Genomic DNA, 12,757 nt, shown 5'->3' with positions numbered 1-12,757 from the left:
TTCAGCCGCAAAATTAAAAAAAAAATTTGACAATGTTAAAAAACCCAAATATTTCGTAATCATCAGCCTACAAGGGTTGAACAAGTTAAAAGAGGGTTTAAACCTCGTTGAATGTAATAACCTTAAATAACGGTGTAAAAAATATTGCATTAAAATAAACATCGAACAGTAAAATACTATATTTTATAAGGAAAAAATTGGAAGGAAGAAGAAAACCGTATGATTTCAGAATTCTCTACAGCAGAATGGTTGTACTGCTTCAAGAATCTAATTTGCCTTTTACAAACGAGTATAAAAACCCATGTTACTCAAGAGTTATTTCTTAATTAAGAATATAGAAGAATTTTATATATTTCGATGAAAAACATTTTAAAAATATGTCGTATTACAGAATGATTCAGGAGGAAAGAAAAATATTAATTTGTGAACTAATTCTACAACTTCTAAGTAAAAATCTTAATACAAACATATATCCAAAAATGCTTTATTATCGAGTAACGGCTTGCAAAACATTTTGCCCAGATTTCAGTCCCCCGAGTGATATGAGGTCATATTGAAATTTTTAAGATGTTATATAAGGGATAAATTTGATGGTTTCTTATGTTTTCTGACCTGCAAAATCAAAGAAAACAGCTTCCAAAATTGTACCTTCCGTAGTTTTCAAGATATCCAACGTAAAACAGAAAAATTTGGTGACGAAAAACATGTTTTTTTTGGGTTTGAAGTACAATAACTTTGTTAAATAACTAATAAATGTATAAATTGTATTATGAAAACTTGTAAAGAACTTAATTCTGATAAAATTGATGTAATAAAATCTATGAAAAAAAGAGAAAATGTTATGAATTTTGAAATATTAAAAACAACTGCTTTTAGTACAGTAAATTCAGACCTTTGAAAAATTAGGTTGCCAACAGTAACTGTATACTCCGAAATCAATTTGATTACTGCTTACTGTTGTCATAAAATTGTGTTACGTGTTTAGTTGTTTTTGAAATAATTATGATTGTATTACATTGAGGAACACAATCATCAAAACTAAGGATATCTAATTAAAAGTTCACAAAATCGTAGAATATCATTTAAATTACAGGTTCCTCTAAAAAAAATTAAAAACCACCAAATCTATTAAATATCAATTAATTAACACTTAATATTTTATAAAAATAATTTTAAAAAATTCTGTTATAAGATGCATATCTTTATTTATTAATACTTATGATGTTTATTTATCTTTTTGGTTATTTTGCGTGTTACCTTTGTGAGTTCCCAAGAATTTTTTGTTAGGTCTTTTTCATTATATTATTATTTTTTATTAGTATCTTATATTATTTCTGAGAATCAAGTTATCAAATGTTTTTGTGTTTATTGTACTCTAAATTGCACTTCCATCTTTCCAATAGTATCTGAATTTAAAAAACTGAAATTTTGTTTTGAATTTTTTGTTTTGAGAAATGCCGCGTTCTTGCAGAATATGCCGATATGATTTTTGTGCACCGATCGATGCATTACGAAAGTGCATCGATGTCAATGGTGGAATTTTCATTTATTGTAAATTAATAAAGTATAAACCACAAAAAATATTTTGTTAGAAGAAGAATAAGTATTTTAATTTTTCAAATGTCTAAATTTATTGTACTAAAAACAGTGGTATTTAACTTTTAAAAATTCATAATATTTTATATTTTTCATAGACTTTATTACATTAATTTTCTCAGAATTAAGTTCTCTACAAGTTCTGATTATAGAATTTATACATTTATTAATCATTTAACAAAGTTATTGCACTTCAAACCTAAAAAAAGGAGTTTTTTATCACCGATTTCGATTAGGTATTTTTCTTTTTTACGTTCGATATCTTGAAATCTACGGGAAATACAGTTTTGGGACCATTTTATTCGATTTTTCAGGTTAGAAAACATAAGAAACCATCAAGTTTATCCCTTAAAAATTTCAATATGACCTCAATCTTCAATTTCATTGAGGGAACTGATATCCAAGCGAATCTTTTACTAGCCTAACTCGATAACAAAGCGTTTTCAGATATATGTTTGTATGAACGTTTTTCGTTATTTAAAACTCTAGAATCTGTACAAAAATTATTTCCTCCTGAATTACCTGTATGTATATATATATATATATATATATATATATTCATACGAATATGAATTCAGGGAACAGTCCTAATCGAAATCAAGAAAAAACTTTCTACGTATGTCCGAAAACGAGACAAACAGATATAAAAGAAAAGAGAATAAAACAAAAATACTACTCGATCAATCACAACCTAATTTTTATCCATGTTTCTTGGCATAACTGAGAATGTTTGATAAAGTTAGATATATTTCATCTCGAAAAATATATATATATGTAGTACTGGTTGAAGCACAACTTGAATTGAATTCATGAACTGTGAGTTTCTATCACTGTGTGAAATGGGTTTGAAATGATTTGAATCAGTGGAATGAATAATAGTATAAAAATAATAGAATTAAATTTATGTTAAATAAAATAATATTAAATAAATTTAAAAAAATTTTGTTTAACAATAATTCCCATGGCTTCCCGTGAGGACTGTGTGTGAGGCTAGACCAATCATCGTCGTCAATTAAGTGGTAACAAACGGTGTACCCCTGGGGGCCCGTTTTGGGAGGTGCAATGGGGTGATCTTATATCTCTGCAAACAATCGTCCGATTTTCAAAATTCAAAGGGGTATGTTAGTAGGTTGAAGGCTAAATTTGCATGCATCAGGTTACACTCTCGATCTAACAGATCACGATTATTCGGAAATGTATATAATATATATATATATAAAGTTTGTCTGTTTGTTTATTATCGCATCACGCGAGAACTAACCGAACAATTACTTTCAAATTTGTCGGACACATTCGTGTTATCCCAGGGAAGGTTTTAAGCCATCGACCGAGGCCCTAGCTCCTTTGAAGGTTAAGATATTAAAAATATTCATTATAAGGAAAAAATAGATTAATACTTTTACTTCGTTATTATATTTCTGCCATCATGGCAAATAAATAAGTTATGATTTTTTGGTCGTCAAAGGTGTGTATACTTTAGTTATCGTAATTACTATTATTCTTTCTTTTGTAATTTAGTTTCTTTTTCAATTTTTTATAAAGCCAGAATACTATAAGTATTATCCTCACAACCATGAGGATAACGTACAGTGCGTGGGTCCAAGGGGTGAAGCCCTCTGGAGAGACAGGAATGGCGACCGAAGCAAGCTCTGCAGGTGTCCAGGCAGGGCGCCGGTCCTACAGGAAAATTGAAATTCGAAGCAAGCTCTGTGGTAATCGGGTAGGCCCCGATTAGCCCGAGTTGGCTCCGGATTTTGCCTGGGCTGATCTGAGCGCCGAGGGTCCAGGTTCTGGCTAGATGAGCCGGCTAGTATTGCAATAAAATATTATTGAAATCATGAAAATATAATAGCAATATTAATTAATACTGAAAAACAATTTACATTAAAACAGATGTTGCAATTAACAAGTCATAGTTGTAAATGTAAAAGGAAACTAATACAAAGTTTGTCTTCTGCTATTAACCAAATGAATACATTGATCTGTGTTGTACGAGTTAATTATTATATTTTTAACCATTATCTTAATCACCACGGCAGGTAATGTGAATCATATTTACTCTAACTTAGAAATGGCTGATATTTATTTAATGTATGGTCTCGCAAGTTGCGACACCCTTAGATGGATATATCAGCAACACTTTCCAATCGAGTGTTACCTTATCACGCAATGTTTTCATTCATTCGTAGGCGGTCAAATAAGTGATTACCCAGAATACCAGCCCATACGTTTACAGAAAACTGATATCGGTGTCGGTTCTCTAAAATACCATGAGTTTTCAATTGATCACATCTGCGCGTTAAGAACGGCCCATTTTGAAAATATGGCTTCATCGGAAAAGAATTAATAAAATTATTCCACTTGAGATCGTGTCGAGTTATTTAATTTTATTCGGGAAGAAGTGAAAACTGGTTTTTTAATCTAGAGTGACTCGCGTCAAGAATTTTTGCCGTAATTTTGTTATTTATGAGCGGATTTTTTTTTTTGTCATGAGACGCTTAACATTTTTATTAACCAGCGGTTGAAAATATATAAATTAAAAAGTTTACATGGCCGCCATTTTAAAATAGATTGAGAAATCGGGTTTATTATTTTTACAGAAGTATAACTCTATGTACTCTAGCAATATACGAGATTTCAGCACGATACGATAACCATTCCTGAGAAATAAATTTTTACGTTAAAAATAATAAATGGCGGATAGCCGGTATAAGAAGCGTTTCCGGACATTATGCTGATATAATTTTTTTCTTTATTTCGATGTGAGACCATCTTTGAATTCTAAAAACGAGTTTTATAAACATCTGCGTGTTGTGTGTGTATATATATATATATACATATATATATATATATATAAATATACAGACTGTACCTAAAATGGTGGAGTAGATTTTCGAATTCTACTAATTTTCAAATTTTTTATTAAAAATGGTCGATCTCCCCTACGTTCTCCTTTTGTCCGCCATTTTGTGTTTATTAATGAGAAATTTATATCTCAAGATCGGATTGAAGAATCACAATAATATTTGAGAAACATATTTCAATTTATACCACCTTTATTACTTTTATATCTAAGGGGGGAGGAGAAAGAATGTATTCTGAGAAATGTAGAAAAAATATCTAAAAATATTAAATATCTAAAATATTTATAAATATTTTATAAAGCGCATGATATAAACGGATTTTAAAATACAACTCTTTTCAACTTTGTAAATCTAAAGTAAAAAGAATTATTGGAATGGAGCTGTAAACGATAACTAAAGTTGTCTATCTGGTTTCTCCGGTATAGGAATATATTAAATAAATAAACTAATATAGTCTGATAGTAAGTAATTTTATGTCTTTTTTACTGAATAAACGTAATAAATAAAATAAAATGTAAAAAAAGAAAAACAAAATTCTGTTAGAACATTTCCGCATTTTATCATAACCTTTTTTTAAATGTTATACTACGATTTAATATAAAATAAATCTATACAAATAATTTATTACCTTATAGATCTGCATATATCTTAAAGGAGTTAAGCCACTTTAACCTTTAATTCACATACTAAAAAAGGAATACTGTAAAATAATACTATCCTTGCTTTCCCTATTTAGACGAACCGCATTTTATTATTTGTACACACTATAAAAACATTAGGGTAAAAGTGCAAAATTTTTCAATGACATTTTATAACAAGTGATCGTATTTCTCTTTGTATCGTACAATAATTATTAATTTAACACCAGTTATTCAACATACTGGAAATTTATTATTATAGCTACAAAGCGCTTAGAAATTATTATTATTATAAATTCAGTTGTATAAATTGATTTTAATCAATAGTTATTAAGTACAAAGTACAATAACGTTAAATAAGCTATTAAATTTATAATAATTAACTAAAGTACAGTTAATTTAGTAGAGTCCATAATAAGATAAAATGATCAGCAGCCTCAGCAATACAACCGAAAAACATTCACTAAATAATTGTAAGATTTATTTTTTTATCTAAAATAAATTAATTGGTCTACAGTTTGAAGCTTGTGTTTAATAATTTGGGGGGGGGGGGGAAGTCAAAGATAGTCTTTGTTAAGCTAAGCGAGGTCTGTATTTTTACTCAATCTTTTGACTGTTTGTCTGTGTATTTGTGGAGCAGTTGCGACTATACTTATATTCAGATTTTTATAAAATTTTGTAGTACTATTCCTTACTATTAACTGGAAGTAAAAGATTTTTCATAAAGTTATCTTTTCTTAAGCGTTTTTCTTTGACAAAGGTAATGAGTGTTGTGGCGGAAAGCTAGTTTCCGTCTCTAAGCCATCGGTACTACAGACTAAACATGTAGTATTATCTCTACTACTGATATCAAATATCAATTTATCTCTCGGCAGCTAAGCATTAAATATTTCACTCCTTACGTTAAATAACATCTTTAAACTTAAATTTTTTTTCCAACAACATTTTCTTGCTACTGAACACAACACTGTCTTTTTTCAGTATGCTAATAAATATTTACGTCTACGTTGGTTCTCGATTAACTGTTTACTTTCATTTAACGTTTAACATTTAATGTTTTCGTCTTTAATGTCTTTCGTTTACTTAACGTTTAATGTTTGTTAACATTTAACGTTTCCAGATACCTTATTTAGAAACAATTTTTTTTTAAATGTAGAGAAAAATCATAGGGATATATTTAAAAATCTTTCCTCGACATCATCAGTCGGTGATTTCTGTAAACGGCTGTTTTTAATTCTTATACAGATTTTATTCAGCTTATGAAAACGAACAAACTGATGATTATTTATTTTGATTTTTGAAAATAAACTTATCAGTCTGAAACAGATATACCGGATCATAAACGAAAAACTGTTGGTTCAAATATGATAAAGTGGGAGAAGACCGAAGTACAAAAATACAATTTATTAGGTAGTTAATAGGAAATATTTTATATCGTAGCGTAGGCTCAAAGTTTAAAGATAGGTGGTACAGACAACTCCTGGATCCAAAATTGAATTAAACAAACATGAACTGATGCTCAGTTTGAGAAAGTTTATTTATTATTTATTTTTTTAAAACAATCCTTTGTTATTAAGGACATTTAAATTTCTAATACGTAGAATAATAATTTTACGTAAATTAATTTTAAAATTTTGAATATTTATACAAACAAGTCAGAAAAAAGTTAATAACAAAAAAGCTGCGTTTAGCAAATAATCTACAAAAATTCATTTTGAATTAAATCTGTTAGGATTAAACTTAGGGAGCCCTTTTTTACCCATTTTCTGATTGGCTACTCTTTGATAATAATGCATGTTACAAATTAAACTAAATTACAGATAAAATAATAAATTTAAAGAAAATTCGTCAAATTCGCGAATTTAATTAAAAGAAAAAAAGGAATGTTAATTTATTAGAACAGAATTAGGTTTAAAAAAATTAACTTAATCGACAGATGATGAAGAAAGAACAGATTAGAATCCAGATATACCTGAAGAAAATTCCAGCATTATAAAAATGATTCAAGTGTAATGTCCTGGTGTTAGGAATATGGATCAGCAAAATTCCAGTAATTTGAAAAATCCCAAATTTCTATATAAATTCTTGAAAAAGGTCTAAGAATTCATAAATTTTATAAATTAAAATACTGTAGAATGAAATAACTGCCCATTGGCGGCTTGCATATAGGCAATGTGGAACCCCCACAGTGCCTATTTCCACTTGATAACCCACCACCACCACCACCCCAACCGACCAAATTCCACTTGCACCCCCATAGGGGTTGGGGTGGGTCCACCCCACCACCTACAACGACTTGATATTATCGATAACATTTAATTAATGAGTCCTTTTTTCTTTAATTCTTTCTTTATATTTCCTCAATATATAATCCTTAAGCTTAATGACAGTTGCCATCTCCCACTTTAAGAAAAAGACACAAAAATCTTTGTATGGAACTGTGCACTTCACTGTTCAAGCAGCGTGGTGTTTGGCTGTTGTGCGCATGCGCATATAGAAATCTGAACGCGATGAAGAGCACTGTCGCTCCCGCAGTGCCAACCCTGGCGTGCTGGTGGTACTCTGCGTGTATATCGAGTGTTTCTTGTTCGTTCCCTTTTCTAGTTTAGTCGGTGGAAGGAATATGAAATGGTTTTTAAGCACAATGTACTTAAAAACTGTGTACCATATATTATTGAATGTGATAAAGTTTAGAATTCGATTATTATCCTGCTTCCAGCTATTCTATTTGATTTTTTTTTCAGTTATTTTATTTTACAGGAAACATTAACTATGGCCTTGAAAAGGTCCAGAAAAAAAATTTAATGCAGCAGCATCCCCACTAATTTTACCTTCGAGCCGCCACTGTAATGCCCATGACGTAATTCAATTAATTTAAAAAAATTACAATAATAAATAAAGGTAATTAATTACATCTCTTATCTTCACCACGAAATTAAGAAAATTCCGGAGTAGAAAGGAATGGAATGAGAGGATCATATCTAAATAAAAAATGAGAGAAAGAAAGAAAGAGAGAGAGATAGTTTACATAGAAAACTACCACAATTATTTGGAATTTTTTAATGTTTCCCCGATGTAAATTCCAGTTTATATTAAAAAGTAGTTTTAATTTGTTTTTCACACCTTATATAAAAAAAACCGTATATAAGAGACTATAATAATTTTCAGTTTCAGCTCCACAAGTCCTATTTCAGGTCTTAGTTAAGACCCGAAACTCTCATTGAAATAGTTTTAATGATAACAACGTTTCCCCAATCGATTTTGATGATAATCAGTAGATTAAAATATTAGAAAAAAAAAGGTTTAATTATTTATACATTTTAATGTGAAGTAGAAGAAATTTTAATAATTAATTTCTAATGGTATTGCAGTGGTTATAAAAAGAATATTCTTCAGGTAGTCCTAGAATGAAGATTCGGTAAAAGATTTGGTATATTAATACTTTCCCTTTTCATTCAGTCACTTTCAGAAGCATTCAATAATTATTGTATTATTTTGTATTCTTCAAGGTAGGTAGGTATTAAATACAGTACTTGCTACACTCGATTCACTTTAAGAGCTATCCTTTTGTAAACAAACGGGTAGCGTTCTAATAGACTCGAAAGTACGCCTACATATTATATGTTTTGACATTTTATGTTTGATGTTTTCAATTGACGCCGATTGAATCGAGTTATTTACGAATTAATTACATGGCAGCTATATTTGAAGTTACATACTGTGATAAAAACACAATAGACAATAAAGTATTATATAATTACTGGCGAGAACTAATAAACTGAGTCACCCGGTACATTACTTTTTTTCCTGTTTAGCCTCCGAGAATCACCATCAGGTATTACTTCAGAGGATGAATGAGGATGATGTGTATGAGTGTAAGTTAATTGTAGTCTTGTAGAGTCTCAGGTCGACCATTTCTGAGATGTGTGGTTAATTGAAACCCAACCACCAAAGAACACCGGTATCCACGATCTAGTATTCAAATCCGAATAAAAGTAGCTGCCTTTACTAGAATTTGAACGTTGGAAATCTCAATTTCGAAATCAGCTGATTTGCGAAGAAGCGTTCACCGCTAGACCAACCTGGTAGGTCACCATTACTACACTAACACAATCGCACACGCTGCAGTAAAATCTCACACTAAAACAACAGCTAAGATAGCTCTTACGATAAACATAATTATAGGAAATATACATATATTTTTCTTTCATCTAAATGAGAAAAAATAAAATCTCAAAAATACTTATTTTCATTAAGATACTTCAATATTTAAAACTATTTTAAAGTTGAACTGGTAATGTATAAATTAATTTATGAAATTTAATAGACAGATATAAAATAATAACTTCGAATTATAGTAATGGGTAGTAACTTGATAGATAAGAACGATGAACGGAAATAATTACACTAAAAGGTATATTTAAAACCTAAACCTATCATTACAATATTTGAAACATAAATACTCGTTCTGCAGTTAAATTATCCCACCCGATTGTACAAAGAATCTTTGTTAACGTAGGCATCCGAGGTATAGCTGTAGTGTTTTTTCACTCACTGCAGACCATTTACTAAGATAGGAATCTTTTCGTCTCATCCCTAAAGTTTACTGATCGCGTGGGTATAAGTATCACTTTGCGGATAACTTTAGTTATTAACCACGTCAAACAAACGGGTGAAACAAGTAAGATTATCTCAGTTAATAGCATCTACAATAATTACAAAATATATATATCTAAAATTGTATACTTACAGCCTTTTAATTTCCCAATAATTTAACATACGGTTCAAAACCAGTAATAATTTCGAGTTATACATTATGGTCAAATGACCCTGAACATACCTTCTAGTTTTTTCTACTCAGACTAAAACGACAAATATATCTTTATCGTTTTGTGTTTTCTTTTATTTGATATGACTATATTCCCTCCTACATTAGTTTCTCCCCTGCCTACATTAAAAACCTTCTGTATGAACAAAATCTTGCAAAAATAAAATCAGGTACTAACAGATTAAATTCGATTTGGTCATGACTAGAAGGCATAGTCTGTATATTATAATTTTAACAATATTTCTCTATCGTTCAAAGAGGTAAAAAAAACGAGTTACGATTTTTAATTTAATACTAAATTAATTTTTATACCGGCAAGAATCAGATTTATACCCATAATTCATTAGATAAGAGCCAAATATAATGGCTAATTAGCTATTCCCGAGATATATATATTACATGGAAGAGAATGGGACAGAGAAAGAGTGAGCCGGAAATGTAATCAGTCTTATAAAACTTTTTATCAGTTCTATTACCTTTTTTGGTCCTTAAGTCTTTCTAATCAGCAGTTAAATCGCAAGTAAACATTTTTCGCTGGTAAGAAATTTCGGACCCTCTTTAAAGTTACAAAAATTATTTCCAACAAGCGTTTTTGTAAATTTTACAAAACTAATGTTTGTCATAATATATATATATATATATATATATATATATATATATATTAAAAGAGTTGAGATTTGCATGTTTTCTTCAGTCCGTTATTGATTGATATTACAATTAACAAATAAGTAAATAAGTCTTAAATTTTTATAACAAGAACCCTTGGTAAAAGTTGCTGATCACGGATTCTCAATAACATTAAAATGATTAAATAACATGATATATATAAAATAAACTCGCTGATATCCTTACAAACCCGTGGTCAACTGAAGGCAACTTGATAGAGTAGCTACAATTAAATAACATCAATTTTGAGGTCGCCCAGAAAAAAGAATACACTCTGATAATTATTACGTTATAAATAAAATTAACCATCTGTGGGTATAAATTGATTTTTAAAAACTACCCCTTTATTAAAAATGATGTAATTAATCATTTTCGAACGTATTTACTTATGTAAAAGATTTAACAACATTTTTATTATCTATGAATAATTGTACCCTATAAAAATAGAAATAAAACAACGTATATGTGACATTATAGAAGAAAGAAAGAAAAAAAAAACAATCAAGGACAACATAGAGCGAAGAAATAACAAAATATCTGCTATAAAACTCCTCTTGAAGGAAAAAAAACTATACAAAACACATGGTATAATATATATATATATATATATATATATATATATATATATATATATATATATATATATATATATATATATATATATATATATAAGTAGTAATATATTAAGCGAGCAAAAATTTAAGTTTTAAGTTATGCAAGTAATTGTTTTTAAAATTATGAAGAAATTTTTATCGCAAATAAACCGAAGTGATTGGTTTATAAGAACTTAGTATTTCTATAACCGTGGAAAAACAAAAACAAACTTAAAAAAAGTAGATTTTTCACGCATATTTGTAACTTCAAGGTAAAGAAATGGATCAGGGTTATATAACCAATAAAACTTGTTGCAGATTTCCTCTTCAATTTTCTTTATCGATAAACAAAACAAGATTATTTACTGAAAATAGTCTACAAAAGAATTTTAATAGTACATTAAAAATATAAAATGCAAGATATGTTAATAAAAGTTTTAAGGTGCCGAGTAAATATTAAATAACTATTTTTATAAATTTGTAACGTTTTTGAATATACGGTATTTTAAACAACAAGAATATCATTATCATTAAGAAACACATAAATAATACTTACATCAGATATTAAAATTAATGTCCAACTTCATTATTTTTTGACAACCGTATTTCAGGATAAACGACACATTAATATATAGAAATATAATAAAATGTACTAACAAAACACAATAAAAACAAACGTTACAACTAAATTGAATGCCGACCGTCAACTGAACTAGTTTGTTGGTTAGAATTAAAACTGTGTCTGTACACCGGGTAACAGTGATACCAACTGAATAATTACAACATTCCCTCTAGTAGTTAACTACAGTACAATTTTTTTTTATTGAATAGGAGATGGGTTGGTCTTTATTTTACTACCATCAATTTTGTTTCATCATATTTTGGGCGTTAAATTTTTAAATAATTTATAACCTTGGTTATGCCACCTGTTTCTTTAAAAGTAATTATCTGAAGAACTGTAATTTGTATTACCTCAGAATATTAGAACAGAAATTTCTTATTTGAATTGTTCAGTGTTCTGCAAAACTATGCTAATAACTAGCTCTTAATTTTATTTTATGGAATTCTTTGGAGGGAAAATTTAAATAAAACGAATTAGTAAAGTCTGATAATAAAAAAAAATTATTTTTGTCGGAATCTAAATTATTATTATTATTTTTATTATAAATAAATAAATATATCTAGATATTTCATAATTAATTGTGTATTTGTGACGCTGCTCCGGATTAGGATTTTACACAGTTTCTCTTGACTGATTTGGGCAAATGCTGGGGTTGTTCCATCATTTTTATCTATGCAATAGTATTATCTACCCCTTCCTGGCAGCTAAATAATGTTTATTTACTTGTATAATGTAATTTTTACTTTCCTGGCTATAGCGACCACCATGACCTGCCAGGAATTGTGTTAACTCAAAATTCAGAGTATCATGGGTCCTTCGGCACCACCCCCTGATGTTCCCATGAAGGTGGTGGGTTCACCTACCCTTCGTGGCCTGGTCCCACAGCTCCTGCCATGTTTGTGCAATCTCTTCTTCTAGTTCTTCAGCAGAGTGCTTCCTTTCCTCTAATG

The 12,757-nt window shown here is 29.2% G+C and overlaps 1 protein-coding gene across 3 annotated transcripts in view; it reads right to left on the bottom strand.

The window, feature by feature from the left end:
• Nucleotides 1–11,903, bottom strand: part of blo (bloated) — a 230,586-nt gene extending 218,683 nt beyond the window's left edge. For all 3 annotated transcript variants that reach the window (XM_075381970.1, XM_075381971.1, XM_075381972.1), the window contains exon 1: nucleotides 11,742–11,903. The gene's annotated coding sequence lies outside the window, so the exon portion shown is untranslated. The remainder of the gene's footprint in view (nucleotides 1–11,741) is intronic.
• Between the last annotated feature and the right edge of the window lie 854 nt (nucleotides 11,904–12,757).

Source organism: Lycorma delicatula, chromosome 1, assembly GCF_047948215.1.
Source record: "Lycorma delicatula isolate Av1 chromosome 1, ASM4794821v1, whole genome shotgun sequence".
NCBI classification, from domain to species: domain Eukaryota; kingdom Metazoa; phylum Arthropoda; class Insecta; order Hemiptera; family Fulgoridae; genus Lycorma; species Lycorma delicatula.
The sequence above is the reverse complement of the archived record's forward strand: the minus strand, read 5'-3'. Positions and strand labels throughout refer to the sequence as shown.